Consider the following 20,615-nt stretch of genomic DNA (forward strand, 5'->3'; position numbering starts at 1 on the left):
TTTACTGTCTACAGCACTTGACAGCTTCAAAGCACTGTGCAAACATCAACTAATCCGACTGTGCAAGGCTCCTAGATGAGAATACTGTTGTGCCCTTGCGCGCAGAGGATGGGCTCAGGTTCCTACAGTGATTCAGAGGTAGAGCCAGGGTTAGAACTCAGAAGGGCTGAACTTCCAGGTCCCTGCGCAATCCACTAGAGCAGACTGCCAACCTCATACCCTTTTACTGGGGTTTAATCCTCCTCCCCAAGTAAAAGCTATCACAAAAGGAAGGACTGGTGCACAGGGGAGGCAGTGTGGCCTAGAAGATGGAGCATTGGATTGAGACTCAGCAGCAGGTTCTGCTGCTGGCCGACCCTGGGGAAATCTCGTCTAACAAATTTGTTAGTCTCTAAGGTGCCACAAGTACTCCTGTTCTTCTTTTTGCAGATACAGACTAACACGGCTGCTACTCTGAAACCCGTCTTGTCTTTGTGCCTGTTAGATTATCATGGAAGAGTGAAATGTAGAAGGTTTCTCTTTTAGGGAATGAACATAGAGAGTGCCCTGTTGTATCCTCTCACCCATCCACATGATCCTTTTGGGTCAGAAACTTCATTCTCCAGGGCTCCCAACCCGGCTCCTTCCCACCCCCACCCCCACTCACTGCTAACAACTTCCCAAAGGGAATAGCCCTGTGATGCTGAGAGCCGTAGGGAGTAGTCTGCTGCCTAGGATCTAGAGTGACCAGATGTCCTGATTTTATAGGGACAGTCCCGATTTTTGGGTCTTTTTCTTATATAGACTCCTATTACCTCCCACCCTCTGTCCTGATTTTTCACATTTGCTGTCTGGTCACCCTACTAGGATCAGCACATCTCAAGCTGTCACACAGCCCGCCTGCCTCTCCTGGCCTCCTCGTCAGCATTAAGTGCCTCCCTGTCTGTGGCTGTGCAAGCGTGAACGGAGCAGAAACGTTTTGCTGATGTGCCTGGCTGGTGCTCAGCCTGTGTCCGGATTAATCCGGAGGCTTCGCCAGCGCACAGGCTGTTTGAATGGACTGACCGTAATGAATCAAAGACATTGGCATGTTTATCTCATACGCCGTGTCTTTTCCACTGCCCCTGCATTGGAGATGTTATCGGGAGGGTGGAGCTGCAAACTAAAAGTGGGACTGTTTCCTGGCGAAGGCAGTCGTTCAAAACAGCACACCCTCTCCCCTCGCTCTCAGCACAGCGCACCAAGCCCTTCTGCGGCACGGTGCGGGGGATGGGCTGGTTTCTTTGGAGGAAGCTAGAAACCACAGAAGAAGTGATCCGGACCAAATCCTCCTCTCACATCCAGAGGGTGTTCTGTCAAGCCAGTGAGGTTACGCTGGGTTTGCACCAGCCAGGCTGAGAGCTGAGTTGGGCACCACGAGACATGAGGACTGTAACTGCGCTGATCATTTTAGACCCCCCGTGTTCTCTTGCTCTAGCCACGCACAGCCCCTGCTGTAGGAGCGCTGGCGTAGACTGGTTTCGAGTGGTGTCTCGCCCTGTTCTGAGCAGGACTGGATGGCAGCGTGGCTGGCTACACTAGGGTTCCCATGGTTGCTAGCCCTAATGGGGCTGCCCAGGTGCCGGAGAAACAGGGGGGGCCTGCCCTAAAATTGTCATTGTTGGCCAGGCCTGTTGTAGATTCTCCTGCCTGTCTGTGCTTTATTCCCTGAGAATAACCCAGCCGGTGACGTGTGTTTCATTTAACAGGCCTCACGTTTTCTTTAACGTTGGTTTCAAGACTCAGCAAAAAACGACTCAGCAGCAAATGCCAAGAATAACCCCACGCGGCTCTCAGTGCTTTTCCTCTTCAAAGCACTCTGCAAACATTGGCCAGTCGCATTAAATGGGAACGTAATTAATAATCCCAGCCAAACCCTTTGTTTGCCCAGAGTTTTCTCTGTGAGGGGCCCTCTGCTTTGGAGCCTTGAGGGCTGAAATAGCTCAGGTTTGTGGGTCACCTGGAAGAATCGTTTTGCTCAGGCTTCGGAGGAGGGAGGTGCCTGGTTTGGGGGTGTTCTCAGAGCTTGTGTGGTGAGTGGGAGTTGGGTGCCATTTAGCTGAGGAAGCGAGGGGGCTGTGTGGGATAGCTGCCGGGTTTGGTTATACGTCTCTGTTCACGGGTGTCGGAGGCAGCGAGAGGTTTCAGAAGGGCGCCTCTTTGTGTACATTTATCACTGGAAATAAATAAGTAACACAAGGTCGCTACGGTGCCCGTCCCAGCAACACACACTGAAGGCAGCATGAGCATCAGTCAATTTGGCGAGACTATATTGGCGTGACAAGCTGGCTGAGGGTTGCCCCTCCCTTGTCTGTCAGGCAGGTAGGAACCACGCAGGCTAGGGTTACTCCTGGGGCCTGATCTCCTGTGCCCGTTTGTCCATTGATGCTTGGCCGTGGAAACCTCATTCATACATCCAGTCATCCCGCTATCCAATGCACTCTCGGGCTCCTCGCCTCCACAGCAATTCCCTCACACTGGTTTCCTCTACATCACATGCACATGCTAGGGTAACATCTGATCTCTCCAGAAATGTATGCTAGTGAAGTTTATAATGTGCTGTTAGAGGCAGGAAGTCTTTGCCCTCCCCAGCTGTAGGCCCAGTCGGTTATTCAGAGCAGGCCTTCCCTTCCCTGGGGAGGTTTGCCTCAGGTGGGGAAACGGATCCTGTACAAGTCAGCTACCTCTCTCCACCCCTAGCCTCAGTGGGATGTGATCAGGGTGGGCCAGCATGTGGTGAAACTGCCCAGGTGGTAACCGAGGACATCAGACTCCAGGGCTGTGAGGCCATCACCTTTCACTGGCACTAAAATGACAGTGCACTGACAGACCCAATGGCAGGTTTGTGTGGGATGGGGCGAGATGCTGCAGACCCTCCCAGTGAGGGGCATTGGAGGGCCAGGCTACATAGGTGCTGGGGTGCTGCCGGACCCCCTGGCTTGAAGTGGTTTTCATCATATTCAGTTTGGTTCAATGGTTCTCAGCACCCCCACTATATAAATTGTTCCAGCACCTGCCAGGCTGCCCCATTAGGGTGCTTTACCCTGAATTCCTTTTCTTTCCTCTAGGCTGTCTGTCTACTGCTTTCCCGGCTTTATCTGGCATGTGGGTCACAGGCCAACACCAACTAGAGCATGCGCTTTCCATGATCCATCAGTCCAGACTCTATTGCTCGGACCATATCTTCCAGCTGCGGCTGGGAGGTGCCAGGGAAATTGGGAGAGACGGCGTTGCGTGCTCCCGTTGGGCTCCAGCAGAGGGACATTCATGCACCACTGAGCACCTAGAAATAGCGTCCCCTTGTAGGAGGGGTAATGCATTTGAATGAACAGCGCTGGCGAGGTGCCATTGCACAAGCGGTGGGATTGGTGCAGTTAAAGCAACTTTAATGGTCAGCGTGCTGCAAACTGGGAAAGAGAAGTTGCCACTTCCTGCAATTGTTCGATCGACCTGCTTTCAGGGTACGAGAATAAATGACTGTGTTTTGTCCACTTCTGGTGGTAACTGTTGCAGGGCAAAAATTAGAATGAAATGTGGGTAAAATACCATGTGCCAGCTCCTCAGCTGGTGTAGAGCGGGGTAATTCCAGTGGAACTATCCCAGTTTACACTAACTGAGGACATGGCTTGATGTGAATGGTTCCACCCTAAAGCTTGTCTCTGTCACCGCATTTCCCTCCTCATTCATTCTGTTCACCTAGCACCCGACGTCCCTCTATCCCATTACTGCTGGTGCGAGAGCCTTCTTCTCTGCAGCTCCTGGAGTCTGGGATGGCTTTTCTCTATCACTCTGCCTCCTCCGCATTCCATCTGAGTTGGTAATTTCTCTCCCTTGCTTCTGCCTCATTTCTCTCCCCTTCCGCTCTCATTTTTCATCCTGACGTCACTAGGTCATCTCACTCCGTATAGTGTCTGCTGTTGCAGTTTGTGGAATGATCCATAATCAAGCCCTGTTGGGGCACGTGGTCAAGGATTGTAATTCGTTACCTTTCTGAGCGCTGCAGCTGGACAGAATAATTTAGCAAACTGTCTGTGGGCAGTGACTAATTTGTAATGAAAGTGGTGCCGGGGTTCAAGCAATTTTTTTTACATTCGTAACTGATGCAGCAAGCCCAGAGGTGCTGGGGCTAGGAACTGCCGCTCCTAGAGCACAAATTAAGCACTGGCTGTGGGACTGATGGAACCCGATTGGCTGCTGCTGAACAGTTTCATTCAATAAGGGTCTGTCAATACCATTTGCTGTCAGCTGTCAGTTTGCATCACGGCGGATGGGCTTAGGACGGTGCCATTAGAAAACTGGCTGCTGTAGGGAGCGCTAAGAAGGCTGTGTGTACATGTGAATAGGACGGTGGGTGGGTGCCTTCTTAAAAAAAAAAAAAAAAAAGTCAAGTCAATATATTGACTGATGTGGTTTGTTGTAGCAATTCAAACAAGTGCTGTAATTTAAATCAATCATGTGGGGCTAGATTGCCCCCGGACTGAGCTGCCACACAAGGGTATAAGGGCCTCCATACACTGCTGCATGGCCTTCCCGGGTCTTGGATCCAGGGGCTGTGCCCTTTCTCCTTTCTTCCCCCATCTACCATGTGGGAGGAGGGGTGGCCAAGGCTGAGTTCTCCCTCCCGCAATGCACCAGCCATCACACTGAGCTGGCAAAGGGAGAGGACAGTAATGTGATATGGGTAGGGGCCAGCAGCTAATTACTATCCTGCTAGAGCAAGGGGAGTGCAGGGAAGGAATGGGGCTTCCCGGGCGTCTGATGCCTTCCCTCTGCTACTCCATGCAGCTCAGGTTCGATTTCTGAACTGTGGCTCATCCTCACTCGGTGGGGAACGGGGTTTGCTGTGCGAGGAGTTAAGCCCAATCATTACACGTTGGGGTGACGTCCTCCAAAACCACGGCCGTTCACTCTTCCGGGAGGTCAGACCCGGGGGCTACCTTCTCCCTGTTGTGACAATAAAAAGCACAGGCCACAGCCGTGCTCCCCTGGGGAGAGAGGAGTGGCAGAGATGGGGTGATAATGCTGAAGTTTGGGTAAACTGGGCTTGCATCTAAGGGTCTTGGTTGGGGTGAAACAGAAGCTGCTGGCCTTACAAAGAGACTTGTGTTATGCTTGCAGCTCGTCTTAATGACTCCAGCTCTTGTGGTTTATGGTGTCGACAGAACCTGTTAATGGAAATATAGCCTCGAGTAGTGCATATCTTATCTCTCCTAATGCATAGGGCATCTGGACTATCAGTCAAGACACCTGTGTTCTGTTCTAAGCTCTGCTAATGATTCACCATATGGCCTTGGCCATGGTACCAAATCTTTCTGTGCTTCAGTTTCCCCACCTATAAAACAGATACACCTCTTTTCTAATGGGCTCTGACAGCCAGATGATACTATATAAGTGCTGCACATCACGGCCGTGACTCAGGCCAACATATAAGCATGTGTTTAGCTTTTAACGCATTCTTAAGTGCTGTCCTGGAAAGGAATGCTGTCCTGAACTGGGGCCTCCGGGCCTACTGCTGCCAGCCTTACTCACATCGAGCAGTACCTCATGACTCAGCTAGCCTCTGAATTTCAGCGTGACTGCTTGCGTAGTAAAATGCTATTCCCTGTGTGTAGAGGATGGCATGATTCAATTCTTTATCATTATTGAATAGTATAACCTGTTGGATTTTACTCTCATGCATTTTCAGTATTGATGCTTCTGCTGAAAACCTTGGTCACACCTCACCCTTACCAAATGCAGGGTTTCCCTAGAATTTCAGCTCCCATCCAGTCTGGGTCTTTTCACAAGCCCTTTAGCACACTCTGTCATGCCAAGATGCTCTAGCACAGAGCTTCTCAAAATGTGGTCTGTGGACCACCAGTGCTCCATGAGCTCCATTCAGGTGGTTCACGGATAGTTCCCTCTGAGATGCGTGCCTGGGCGGCCGCACACAAGAGAATGAATGGAGAAGACGCACATGTAAGGTGAGGTGGTGGCAGTGGGGTGAGAAGAGGGGGTGGGGGGAATTTGGGACGTGCAGGGCTGTGGCGGCCAGAGAAAGAGGCGACTTTCCCCAGTTCCAGCAGGGCTGTGGCTGGCGGGGAGAGATGGCCCTCCTTCCCAGCCTCAGCTCTGTGGCTGCTGTGGAGGCGGAGAGACCCTCCTCCTTCCCAGCCCCAGCTCAGGGGAGAGAGGGCACATCCATTGCATTAGAAGGGTAAGACTACTGATATTAAAATATGAGTTGTTTGCTTTTATTTGTAGAACAAAAAAAGTTGTTATAACTTTTTTTTATATAGCGCTTTTATCTAAAGTGCTTTACAATAGTTAGCTAACGATACAAACAACATTTGGAAAGATCATCAAGTGGTCTCCGAGACCCTCAGCAATTTTTAAGTGGTCTGCAAAAAAAAAAAAAAAGTTTGAGAACCACTGTTAGCACAAGAAGCAGGAACCCTCCGCAGTGTTGCCAACTCTTGCAACATTTGATGTTTTTCCTAAAGCCCCAGCTCCTGGAGTCATGTTAGTCTGTAAGCTCTTTGTGGCTTTTGTCCTGTGTCTGTACAGCACCTAACACAGTGGGGTCCTGGTCCGTGACAGGGGCTTCCAGGTGCTACCACAAGACAAATAATAATACATGAGAATCTCAACTTCCTTTTTTTTTTTTTTTTTTTAATGAAAGTTTCTAGCCCTCATGATCATGGAGCGCAACTTGAAACATGAATCTCAAAGAAAGGCTCAGACACCAGAAAGCAAATAAAAAGAGTCCCACCGTGCTTAGTTTTTTATCACTGTGTAATTTTTGAAGCCAGCCTTGTGATTTTGGGGAAGCTGGCTCATGATTTTTGAACGCTTGGGATTGGCAATACTGAGTCTGCAGCAGCGGGACTTTTTCCTTTTGATTTCTCCGTGTCCTGTGATGCACACCGAACGCTCAGGGTGGCCTGTGTACTGGGACACTGCAGAGTGGCCCCTCATGTCATCCCCAGCTGCGGTTGACTTGTACCCCGTGAGCTGTAATGTTTGTTCAGTGGGGTACCAGAGCCCCCCTCTATTTCTGTCATTCTCATGGAATCCCTGATCCACTTTGGGATGCACTGTGCTTTTTCTACGTTTGGGGCCAGACCCTGCCAGCTCTCCCCAGGCCAAGCCCCCTTTGCAGTTTGCAGGAAGGGGCCCTGGATTTGGAGATGTATGGAAGCTGTTTGGAAGATGCCTGGAACTGAACAGTGTGACAATCCTAGCAGCAGGGAAACAGATGCGCACCACCATCCTCTTTACAGCTGGCGGACTGAGTGAAGGCGGTTTGTGCAGCCGGCCTGTCAGCCTCTAGGATTTGAGTTCAAGAAAACGTAAAACAACCTCTCTCTGCTCATCCTTCCTTCCCCCACCTCTCAGTTTTTATCTGCACAGCTCTGGGTTTGTTTTTCTCTTTTCAGCTGAGATCCGCTGTACGAAATGCTTAATTTCCAGACCGGAAAGTGAAGGTAGAGACTGGCAGTACATAAAGAAAGAAGTGTGATTCTTAGTGTCATTTATGGCTGGTTGAATAGAACAGCCACGAGCAGCTGCAACACACACTTGAGAACACTAGTAGGAGCTGATGGGGGGCGGGGGGGGGTGAAAGCAAGAGGAAAAGGAGATGACAACTGCTGTTGTATTGTTGTGAGCTCACTGAGCCACTCCTCAGCCACTGGGGCAAAACCATCCACGGACCCTGCAGTCCTCCTCTGTGGAGTCGTTTGGCTACGGATCCGCTGGCCATTCCCCTGCCACGCCCCTCGTGACTCCAGCCCCTGTAGTCAGCCAGGCCCATGCGGGGCGAGGAACTGAAGAACAGTCTCTGTTGCGCCCTGCATGGGGACACGAAGAGCCAGGTCAGAGCAGCTGCAATCCAGGGGTTCTCTTTCCCCTTGGTACATGGATGACTTAAACAGTGGCTCTGGTGAGTCTCAGCTGAGAGAGGGTAAGGGATGGCTGGGCCACAGGCCCAAACTCCCCTCTCCCCCCGTGCGCCGCGGTGGTTCCACCAAGGCAGGGGAGGCCTTTGCTGCGGGGATAAGACTCCAGGGGCTGGATTTGCCAGTCCAGCCCCTTACTTATTGGATTAATTTTGCTGCAGCCCTCAGAAAAACTCCTGTCCCCAGTCGTAGGGCCCCTGACAGCTGTTAACAATCCAGGCCATAGCAACCCAGCAGCAAACCCTATCCAAACGAGCAGGGAAACATAACAAACCCCAATCCTCCTACCCCTCTGGTTCCAAAAGAGCCCCTCCCTTCCCCCACCCACAAACTCCCCAAACTAGGGGCTTTGCAGCAGACACTGCAGATCCATGGGAGGAGCCAGTTTGAAAATCCAGGTGCCCTGCTGGGGTCCCACCTTAGAAAAGGACTTATTTGCTGCATACCTCCAAGCTGGTGCCTTATACCAAGTGAATTCTTGCTGCTGAGGTTCAGAGCCCAGTGTATGTAATGGAAATGCTGACGCGACTCCTGGCTAGAGCATCCCACATAGCAGTGTGGTAATTAACTGTTGATAAGGAGATAGTGTTACCAGACTGATTTAAGCAATAAAGCTTCATCAATTGAGGCTGCTCGGCAGGAAGAAAAACAACCTGTCCATCCACCGAGCGGAGAGTCAAATAATGTAGCACTGTTCACTAGACAACTCGCCGTACCCCCATGGGCAGGACATACCCCAGGCTGTGAGGGGATCTCCACAGGCATCCTACAATGCTGAATGGGGCGGGATCCTTTTTCCTCCTGGGCCCCTGGAACCCAATGGAGAGAGTCTCATTGGCTTCCACGGTGGCTGGATCCGGCCCTGATCCAATGCTGGTGAAGCTGCTTTCCCCAGATCTCTGATGGCAGCAAGGAATGGATGCTCTGGATGTGTGCTTGTCTGCTGAAGGCCTTCTACTGAGGTGAACATCTCTAGCCCCAGATGGTGGGAAGCAAAAGTCCTGCTCCTGGACTCCTGAAGAAAACCCCAGGCCCTGCTTCTGATGGACTGCCAAGAATTATTCTTGACAGTACTTGAATTATGGGGAAACAATAGGGGGGCCCTGACTGGCAAGCGGCTTGCTTCAATTTAAACAGTAGGGAGAAGGAAGGGGGCCATAAGACAGAAGTGAGGTGGGCCCGGGCTCCCTATAATTCAAGCACTGAGCTGTTCTCAGTTTTGTTCCCAATGCAAATCCCAGGCATAGGGTCAACATCTGAAGTGTCAACAACCCCAGGTAGTCAAAAATCATGAGTCAGGCCCCAAAAATCATGAGATTGGCTTAAAAAGTCATGTTGAGTTCTTTTCCTTTGGCTCCTGAGCCTTTAGGTAGCACTCAGGTCACACTTTTAAGCTTTCGTCTGCAACCACGGGGACTAGAAACAGTCAGTTTTTAATGAACGCTGAGATTCTTGTGCAGTCACGTGACTCCAGGATCTGGGGCCTCCAGAAAAACAGCATAAATTGCAAGGCTTGTGATAAAACCACGGGAGTTGGCAGCACTGCTTGACTGAAATGACACTGGTTTGGGCGAGTGACACTGGTGCAGTGTCAGCGGTGTTACTCCATGTTTGCCCCAGTGTAAGTCAGAGGTGAATTTGCTCCTCTGCCACTGGCGTCCAGTGTTTGGAAGAACCTGAAAAGAAGCCTTGCTTGCAATTGAAAGGCATCCAGAATAACATCCCTCCTAAAACAATGCACAGTGGAAACCTCTTTTAGTGCAAGTAGAAGAGGTGGAGGGAACGTCCTTTGTCTGTGTTGTTAACAATACCAGGGAATATTAAAATGACTTTACATTTCTTAATTGCTTTTTGTCACTGCTGCTGTTGAAGTTGCATTTTACTTAGTTTGGGGCCTGGACCATTGAACTTTCCCTTTCTGATTCTCACACTAGTTTTCCTTTCTGATTTTCATGTGAAAGACCATGATCTTGTGTGTGGATTGATACTACTGCAGAAGGACGTTTAAACTTCCATGCAGTTTCCGACCTGCCACTGCACTGCCAGAAGGGATGTGGACAAATTGGAGAGTCCAGCAGAGGGCCACAAAAATGATTAGGGGGCTAAGGCACATGACTTACGAAGAGAGGCTGAGGGAACTGGGGTTATTTAGTCTGCAGAAGAGAAGAGTGAGGGGGGATTTGATAGCAGCCTTCAACTACCTGAAGGGGGGTTCCAAAGAGGATGGAGCTCGGCTGTTCAGTGATGGCAGATGACAGAACAAGAAGCAATGGTCTCAATTTGCAGTGGGGGAGGTCTAGGTTGGATATTAGGAAACACTATTTCACTAGGAGGGTGGCGAAGCACTAGAATGGATTTCCTAGGGAGGTGGTGGAATCTCCATCCTTAGAGGTTTTTAAGACCCGGCTTGACAAAGCCCTGGCTGGGATAATTTAGTTGGGGTTGGTCCTGCTTTGAGCAGGGGGTTCAACTAGATGACCTCCTGACCTTCCAACCCTAATATTCTGTGATTCTATGTGGGTGAATATAAGTCGAAGTGACTTGCCCATGGTCACATACCAAATCAGTGTCAGAATCAGGACTGAAACCCAGGGGTCCTGATTCCCTGTCCTGTGCTTCAACCACTAGAGTCAGACCATGTAACATTCTCTTCTCTGCTTCATAGTACCTCCTCCGGCTCCTCCGTTTGAATCCTGCCAGGCTGTGGATGCGCTCGCTCTGTGCTCAGCACTCGGTCAGCTGCTCAGTTTATATCACATCAGCTTTTCACTTTTCAGTCCACGTAAGCCTGACAGCAAGGTTTCATTCTTCACTGTAAATCACGTCCGCTATCTTAGGGGGCGCTCCCTGCCTTCTACAATACTATGGGATTGCTTTACATTTTAAATGAGTTTCCTTCAACACCAAATGCTTACAGGGCTGCTGCCGACCCCTGACACCTTGTCTGTCATCCCTTAAATTGCTTTGATCCCATTGCTTAATTTGACTCCTTACTTGAAACGACCTCGGTTTCCAAAGCCATTCGGCTTCCGTGCCATGATAAGCTTAAGCACTGCTGTGTTAGGGGATTACTGGTGGCTTCCAGAGAAGCCCCCCTCCCCGTGCCCTCCTGCAGAAGGGGGTCAGACAGTAACTGCAGCTGTAGGAATGTTAGAGAAGGTGGTTGAGTGGTGTCCTAGGTTTGCCGAGGTGCCATTCTCACAGGCCCCAATTCCACCTGCAGGGCAGGCCTGGAGGATAACCCATTTCACACTGTTACTTGGAGCTCAGACATAGGGCATGGGGGAGGGTGCAGCTCCATGAGAATAGAGAACATGACTGCTAACACTTCCAGAGCCAGGTTCCTGACGCTGAGCAGACGTTGACTAACAAAACGGCACCTACTGTGGGGGACATGGTGGCAGGAGCTCTCACTAGCTCCCTGAAATGTCATACCGCCAGATCAGCTACCACACCACCTTCTCTGTCCCTGTTGGCTTGTAAGTGAGATGCAGTGTGCCATGCATAGGCTAGGCAGATTCAGAGACAGCTGGGAGAGCTAGGAGATTGCTACATCCATCACCAAGAATAGAACCACGGACACTGTTCCACAGCTGGAGAGCAGGGCCCAGATCATGCCACGTACAAAGACCGTTTGGAGCCGTCCCTCCTTTCTGTCTGTCCACTCCATGTGTGTGTGTGTTCCCAGTGGTTCCATCACGCACCTCCCACCTGGATAGATCAAAACAGAATAGAACGGGGATAAAAAATGTATCGGGGCGGAGCTGGCAGGAACATGCCCCGCTTAGCAAAGTTTCTTCTTTGTCCTATGGGGTTTCTCAGTTGATCGGGTGCCAAAGGCTCTTGTTTCTGAGATTCTCCTTTTACTCGATTCAGCTAAATGTGTCATTTTGGCTGTACGTGGTTTGCTAGAAAAATGTACTCACTGCCCTTGAATATATTCCTGAGAGGAGAGCGGAGCCAGAGCCTGATTTCTCAGCCCCACAAGCTCCTTTGCTCACAATTCATGCCTCACGCCAGCCCCCCAAGTTTGCAAACTGGTTCCCAAATTGTACTTGGAGGTGCTGTAGTCTGAGTGCTTCGAGCAGGGGTGGGGAGGAGGGCAGAGAGGCTAAAGACGATGGTTGTGTGAGAGTGAGGGGATGAACCCCCCCCCCCAAAGATAACGTCAGCTGGGGGGGGGCAGCATCCTAATGCTGGCTCGAGGAGTGGGAGAGGAGGGGCTTATGTCAAGCTGGCTGTTTCCCAGATCAGCTGAAACAGTCCATCACCCAGAGCACCAGCTGTTTCACCAACTGCAAAGCTTGTGCTAAAAGCCCAGATGGAGGGGAGGATGCAGGCGTGGTCCAGGGGAGAGCTTCTTATGCCCCCTGGATATTTCTCTTCTGGTTTGACTGGGGCTTGGAAACCAAAACTAGATTTACTGAACTGAGCGGGAGTTTTAACAAGCCATTAGCTTTGCACTTTGCTAATGTTTACCACTCTAGATGCAGCGTGTGGGGAAGTGAAGATGCTCTTTAGGCCCACTGGAACTGTGGTATGGCCTGTAATATACATGGGCTTTGTGCAGGGCGTGGGAGAGCAGCCACAGACTTTAGAAGGACCCTATAGGACAGCTGCAGGCAAAAATGCTCCTTGGACTTCACAGCTCTCTCTCATTTCGGCTTCATGCGGCCAAAATGTCCCATAACCAGGAACACACTGGTGAGTCTTGAGTCCCTTCCCCCATTCTGTCTCTCAGCTGGTTAAGAAGAGGGTGAAGGAGAAAACGATGAACTATGTAGAATCAATCAGAAAGAATGGGTTCCAATTCAAACCCAACCCCACGTGCCGTTGGATTGATCAGGCCCAGACAGAAGTGCTGCTCTGTGAGATCCAGACAATCTCCTGCCTTGGTCACGGTGACCATTAGACTCCCCCACGGCCTGGCATCTCCTGCTGTGGTCAGTATTTCACAGGCAGTTGATGGTTACTGTCGTTGCTGTGCCTGTGCATACTTTTGCATCGTTAATACTACTGTATATAGGTTGGAGATATTGCTCATGTACATTCCACTCATTTATTCCCCCGCCCCCCGCCCCTCCAGTCATGCAACATAAGGGGAAGAAATAGCCATGTACATAGAAAATCCTCCATAGATTCTAGTTCCTACTGGGTGGGGAGGGGAAAATAAGCTGTGCCCAGTAAGTGCCTTTATAGCTCGGGCTTTCTTCTGGGAAACGATGAGGCAGCTGGGAGTCGGGAGCTAGCTTGACTTTGTTCCGTGCATCTGTCCAGCCTCGAGTTGCTATCTGGTCTGCTAAGATAAGCAGGGCTGGGCGCTGCCATTCCTCGAGTGGGAGACCTGTACGGAGCACGCAGGAGTTTCAGGAAATGATGACGGTGAAGAGAAATTGACATTATCCCTTCTGAGTCAGGCCTGCGATCTCCCAGCATGGTGTCAGATGGAGATGTCACACCTTGCATCAAGTGCAGCATTGAGGGTCACCCGATTTGGGTTTCATTGTACAAAAGAGCAAATCCTACGGGCTCACGGTGTGAAATTACTTTCATTTTAGAATAAAGGGACAGTCTCAATTTGAAAATGGAATTTAAAGTATTCAGGTAGTACACCTGCCCTGCCAATGTTAGTGTTTTCCCAACCACATTTTCCTATTAAAAATATTTCTCTCTTCCTTGCTACTGTATGAAAGACCCATGTAAGCAACAGGGAAAACTGACTTAAGTGGCTCAACTGGGAAACAGTGAAACTGGCTCTACACAAATCACTGTCAAACAATAGAGGGAAAATATTTGTCCTCCATTTTCTTTCAGTTGTAGTGGCTTTAGGTGGTACTTGTGACAAGCACAGATGAAAATGTTCAGAGAGAAGGGTGATGTTAAACTAACAGCATCCTTTAAAGCAAAACAGCGCAAGAAAGAACAAAAGTCAAGTCTCCTGCGGAGAACATAGTGTGTCTCTTCTGTGTAACAGGCCTCGCGAGCCCTGAGATCAAAATGGCTGCTGAACTGTACTCACAGGGAGAGTGCTTAGACATATAAAGTTATAGGGCATGTATAACACATGGAAAACAAAGGCATCACATATTCACAGTGACACGCATCACACTGGCCTCTTGCAACCATAAAATTATCCCATGACACTTTGCACAAAAGTAGGCCTGTTCTCTCTGGTTTTCTGGAGAAATCCCAATGTAAATAGCTACATTGTGCCTCTCTAAATTCTGCATGTAGTTTCCATTGGCTAAAAGAATCTTCCCTTCCCCTCCTAATAACAGTTGTGTCGTGTTGCAGTGTGCAGTTGTATAGCCACTGAGCGCATCCCCAGAGGTGGCACCTGCATGAAAGCTGTTGTGCAAAACTGTGATTAGTTGGCTTTTGGGGGTGGTATTGGCATGTGTGGGTGAGTGAGTCTGGGACAGAATGGTTTAAATTGTCACTTAATGCCCTGGAAGGCGCTCAGTGACGAGGTTGGTATAAGAACCTGAATAGACAGAAGTTCAGAAAAAACTGCAGTGGGTTCTTTAGACCTGGAGGCAAAAACACAGCCATGGCATAATCATGAGCCTCTGGCTCAACTCGAGGGGTTTGAAACCTCGGCATGCAGTGCTGGAGTCCAGCTGCGTACAGGGGGCCCAAAGAAATTAAACACGGACCGCTGTCAGACAGGGGCTTTTGAATTCCGATTGTCTGGGGGTGGTGCATGCATCCTTGTGCTGCTTCTGGGCACTGGCTGTAATTAGGAGCTGGTCCGGCTGTGTGAGAGAGTTTGTATGCTTAACGGAGACTTGGAAGGAGAACTGAGATCCTGAGCTAGCACTTGTGGCTTAATCTATGGCCAGAGCCAGCGCTAGGAATAAGCAATTGCTTAGGGCCCCAAGCAGCTCAAGGGGCCCCCCTATTAATCAATACTATGTGTTGTGGGGGAGGGAGGGCAAAATATTCCTGCTGAGGGCTCCCAATAGGCTAGCACTGTCCCTGTCCATGGCTGCCTGTGGGGGTGGGGGCTTTGCTTAGGAAGAGCAATATATCCCAGCTGGATAAAGGTGCCACTGGGTAGGAAGGGCACAGAGTACAAAGACAGAGTCAGGCTTTTTAATCAGCAAAACAGAGAATCCCAATCAGCTCAAAAGATTCAGTGGTTCAGTCCTGCGAAGCACCCAGAACCTGGGGCTGAGTCAAATGGTGCGGACCTCTCCAATCTGAAACAGTCGGCCAAGTAGCTCATGGAATTAGGAGTTGTCTACCTGGGAAAGTCTTTCCAGATTGATAGGATGTGAATGTAAAGTGGAATAACTATTCGTAATTCTGCGATAGCTCCTCTGGAATAAGTGTGTCTACATGGGAGCAATTTCATCATTCCTATTCCAGTGAATTTCCCTATGTAAACAAGTCCTAAAACTGTTCTTCGGGGGTTGCTGGTTGGGATGGGAGTGTGATGTGTCTGACACACATTGTCCAGCCCTGGCTTGGACCAGGAAATTCAGGGGGGCACAGAAATGGAAGTATTTTAAAATAAAATGGAACAACAAAGAAGTTTTGGTTCAGGATTCAGTTCAAGTCAAGCTGAACAAACCACCTGGACCAATAATTCATAACACTTTGTACTCCATAGTCCTTTGGTGGGAGACATAGCTCAGTGGTTTGAGCATTGGCCTGCTAAACCCAGGGTTGTGAGTTCAATCCTTGAGGGGGCCATTTAGGGTTCTGGGGCAAAAATCTGTCTGGGGATTGGCCCTGCTTTGAGCAGGGCGTTGGACTAGATAACCTCCTGATATTCTATGATCCAGAGTGCCTCACATTCAGCAATGAAGTTAGCCCTCCACCCCCCTGTAAAATAGAACATATCCTGAGACACAGAGCATTGAAGTAACTTATCCAACCTCATATAGTGAGTTAGTGCTAGAGCCCAGACAGCCTGATGCCCAGCCTACAGAATTCCCAACAAACCACTACACCATGCTGCCTCTCAGCCTGGGAGTTTATCAAACTCTCTGAAGCAACAGAAGTCACTAGCTGATAATATTCTGGGGGACGCTCCCCTAGGATTAGATGGTACATGCCTGTCCGCTCCTGAATGGAGAGCTGAGAACAGGAGTTCCAAATTCTCTGCTCTGACGCCGGCTCCTCTCTGTTCACGTTTTTGTTTTCAAAGGCCTGAGGGAGATGTACATTGTATAACTCAGAGACCACTGTACATGCCCAGGGCAGCTGCTTGAGATATTTGTAGAGTTACATGAGCCTATGCGTCAGGACTTGTCAATGCCAATGTTCCGTATGAACAGACATTCTGGAATTGTGCATTGCCTGGGTGGAGAGACCTGGGCATGCAGATCAGGAGCGAAGGGTCAGTGTATGGCAACGGGAATGTGCGCGATTTGTCCAAACGATGTATTGACATGTGAGGCATCGGCGTGTGATGATAGCACGTTGGTGCCTGGGGCGGGGCGGCTTTGTCACTCGCTGAGCCAGCATCAGGATGGGAAAGCAAGAACCATGCGGCGTGGGGAGCGGGATTGCAGTGTGATTGTTTTGTTCTGTAGGAAATACAAACAGGTGGAAAGAACTTAGCAAGGGCAGAGCACAGGAGGTTAACGCTGTACAGGGAAGTCAGGGTGAGGTCTGGAGAGCCAGTCTGGGCAGAGCTTTAGATGTGTCATTTATTGCTCCCTCTTTCCCCTTGAGGTAGGTGTGTCTATCTCCATTGACTTAATCCATTTCCCCCTTTCCTCTTGTTTCTGGGAAGCAGGACAGAGCCCTCTGGACCCCCTCCGTAGTTTGTAGCCCCCCAGTAATAGATTGCTACCTTGTCCCAGCTGCAGTGGTTTCGTCCTGAAGTTCAAACAAACACTTGGCCTCTCGATGAATCTTTAAACCCGATTGCGAGAGAGGGCCCTGCTATCCTGGGGACTGGGACACAGCAGGGCTGTTTCTGTTTTCTGCGTCCCCCTGTTCCTTCCTTTCCGCAGTGACAAAGCATCAATCAGGCTGTAATGTAAACTAAGAGAAGCTGAGTGGTACAAAGTGACCGCTGTGTGATTGTTTCAAAGCAACATACTCGGTCCGTGATCATTATTTGTGTGGGTTTGGCACCTTCTGTCTCCAACCATCTTAAAACCATTAATGCATTGAGCCTCACAGCTCCCACATCTCCAATGTGGGAGACAAGTACTATCATCCCCATTTTACAGATGGGGTCACTGAGGCGCAGACAATTTGAGAAACTTGCCCAAGACCACACAGTGAGTCAGTGGCAGTGCTGGGAATAAAGCTCTGCTCTTCTGCACTTTAACCACTAGACAGTCTTCCCCCTCTGTGGCATGTTGTAAGGCTGGAAAGGAGAATGCAAACCACAGAAAAGAAGGGGTTCTTAAATGACTGAGGATGGAGGACTGGGATGAGAGCCAGGGAGCCGTTTCAGAGGATTGGCAATCACTTCGTTTCCTAACCTCTCCAAAATAAATTGCTAAATGGGCAAGTACAGTTTGGGGAGAGGGGACTCTGAATCCTTGTTTCTAAATATAATATTGTCTTCAAATAAGCTCCCCAAATGCTGCCGCTCCAGCCAGCATGAGGCCCGGCACCCGGAGATTAGAACAGAAACACTGATGCAGCCCTGAAGGTGAGCAGTGCTGATTGGCCAGTAGAAAAGTGTTGGAATATCGGACAGATCACAGAGGCTCAGAAAAAAAACTGGGGCTCAGAGGGGCTGAATGCGATTAATATCGTCTCTGTGGGATTTGAACTCTCTCCTTGGGATGAGTTTTGTTCTTTGAGTGTTTGGATATAAACACATTGGTGTGTTTAATGTAAATTCCCTCTTACGCCAGGCCGCCCGGTCTTGCTGATCGTTCTGTGCAAGGAGTGAGGTTACTAACCATTTCCCGGGCACTGTCTAGTGCTTCGAAGAAACAGGGGTCAAGAAGCGGACGGACACAGAGTGATCCAGATGCCTGGCTTGGAAAGTGGGTGCTGGATCTGACTCAGTTTCCCCATCTGTAAAGTGGCAGTGATGATACATGCTCAGGGGTCACATGGAGATTAAAATTGTTTGCAAAGCAACGCTAGTGATGATGATCAGTGCTAATGCTAAGGGACCTGACCTAGGCCACGTGGCCACCTCCTACCAACCCTTTCAATACTTCTTCCCCCCACCCCAGAATGTTTACAGTAGGTTGGTGCCAGCATTAGAGAAAGTGTGCCCCTTAGGGGTTTGGAGGAAGGCTGTAGCAGCCAACACAGAGCCCTGCAGATCCTGGGCTATACAGATAGGCCAAATCTAGGAGTAGGATGGGGGTGGGGAGCTCTGTAAGGGGGACATGAGGAAAGTGGCCCCCGGGAATGGGGCAGGGGGAAGAGATACCACAGGAGAGAGGAAATGAAGAAATCTGGGGTGAGAGAGAGACTGCGTGAGTCAGTTTTCCCTGTTGCTTACATGGGTCTTCCATACAGTAGCAAGGAAGAGAGAAATATTTTTAATAGGAAAATGTGGTTGAGAAAACACTAACATTGGCAGGGCAGGTGTACTACCTAAATACTTTAAATTCCATTTTCAAATTGAGACTGTCCCTTTATTCTAAAATGAAAGTAATTTCACACCGTGAGCCCGTAGGATTTGCTCTTTTGTACAATGAAACCCAAATCGGGTGAACCTCAGTGCTGCGTGAGGAGTAAGAAATGGGAGTAGTAGAGGAAGTAGAGAGAGAGGTGCAGGTGAGGTGTGTGTATGACAGGTGGGGCACAGATTTGGGGGCGGATAAATGAACAGGGAAAGGGGAAGACTATGGCAGGCAGAGGAAGAGGGGAGGGATGAAGAAGAGAGACAGGAATAACCAAAGGGAAAAGGAAACGCACAAGGCAGGCAGGGAAGGAAAAGAGGAACTGGTAGGAAGCAAAGGAGAGAGAGAGCAGGGACACACAGACACAGCCTAAGGAGAGGTGGTGTATAAGTGGAGACATAGGTGCCAACTTTTCCCGGCGCCGGTGGGTGCTCGCACCCTCCCTGCCCTGACTCCACCCCTGCCCCTCCCCTTCCCCGCCCCCCATTCCAACACCTTCCTCAAAGTCCCCGCCCCGTCCCTGTCCCTATTGGACTCCTTCCCCAAATCCCTGCCCCAGCCCCGCCGCTTCCCCGAGCACACCGCATTCCCCCTCCTCTCCCCTCCCTCCCAGCGCTTGCTGCCTTGAAACAGCTGTTTTGCGGCGGGAAGCGCTGGGAGCTAGGGGGCAAAGCGGGGATGCGACGCGCTCAGGTGGAGGTGGAGGTGAGCTGTGGGTGCTCTAGCCCCGGAGCACCCACGGAGTCGGCATCTATGAGTGGAGATGCGTGTGTGTGTGTGTGTAGTTCCAGCACTGATTAGAGAGGGACACAAAGGGACGGATTTTCCATCATGCTCAGTTCCTACTCATTGGCCTAAGTCTAGTCCCACGTTAGTTAATAGGGGCTTTACCACGGGGAGACGTCAGTGGGAGCACAGTTAGGCCAAAGCACTGTGAAACCTTTCTGCTGTGGGTAAAACCTGTGTTGCCATTTTAGCACAGGTGTCATGTTTCATGTTTTTCTCAAAGCCCCAGCTCTTGGAGTCATGAGAAAGCCTAATTTAAAAAAATAGTACATTTCTAGCCTTCATGGTTATGAAGAAAGGCTTGAAAATGTGATCTGAGTGCATCCTACGTGATCAAAAGTAGGAGGTTGTAGTTTACTTCCTGTTGTGTATTATTTATTACCCAGTATCATTAGTATTATTCCAGGGAAACTGTCTTTAGTGGCCAACCAAGGGACCAGCAAAAATTAGTCACCTAGTGGAGCTGCATCTTTTAGTAAAGGACAAAAACAGCTAAACTGGAGCCTGGTGCATAAGGCAGGGGTCTGCCGACAGAAAGTGATGATGATGATTAGTCTGTATCGTGGTAGTGTGTAGGAGCCCTAGTCATAGACCAGACCCCATTGTGCAAGGTGCTGTACAAACACAGATCAAAATGACAGTATCTGCCCCAAAGAACTTTCAGTCTAAGGGTATGTCTACACTAGAGAGCTTACAGTGGCACAGCTGTACCAACAGTGAGGAAGTGAGGTCTAGATGTCCCTTCACCACATGCCCATCCAATCACACACATGGATGGCCAACTCCCTCTATTTAGGAGGGACACTTTCTGTGTGTTAAGCAAAATCTCTCTCTTTTTTTCTACTGAGTCCCTATAAAAAATACCCATCCAACCGATTTCAAAGGAATGCCCCTGTTCACCTCCCCATGTGTCCCTATTTATAACTTCCAGATGTTGGCAGGACTGTGTTCAAACCCAGAAAGGAGGAAAAGTCTGTTGATTGTAGGTTCAGGGTCTCTGCTGGTTTCCTGCATTTTTTCTCTTTGTTAAAGTCCCTAAATTGGAGTTTAAGAAAATAAGGAAAAATTTCTAGCCTTCCAGTGTCTGGGCTGATCACCTTTCAGAAGGTCAACTGATGCCCCATTGTCCATTTTGAGTCTGCAGATAGCTGGGACAATAGCATGGATTTCTCTCATTCATCTCAGGGGGCTGTTAACTTTCCAGTTGAATCATTATCACTTTAGTGTTGGCTTTATTAACCCTTTCTTTCCCCATTTTCCTGGCAGAAGCTTCTAACTGCTGATGTGCTAATCTAAAAATACAGCTGGATGT

At 49.7% G+C, this 20,615-nt stretch overlaps 1 protein-coding gene across 2 annotated transcripts in view; it reads left to right on the top strand.

The window, feature by feature from the left end:
* RALGDS (ral guanine nucleotide dissociation stimulator) overlaps window positions 1–20,615 on the top strand; it is a 102,110-nt gene that overhangs the window by 36,573 nt on the left and 44,922 nt on the right. The window lies entirely within an intron of this gene.

This window comes from Malaclemys terrapin, chromosome 17, assembly GCF_027887155.1.
Source record: "Malaclemys terrapin pileata isolate rMalTer1 chromosome 17, rMalTer1.hap1, whole genome shotgun sequence".
Taxonomy (NCBI): Eukaryota; Metazoa; Chordata; order Testudines; family Emydidae; genus Malaclemys; species Malaclemys terrapin.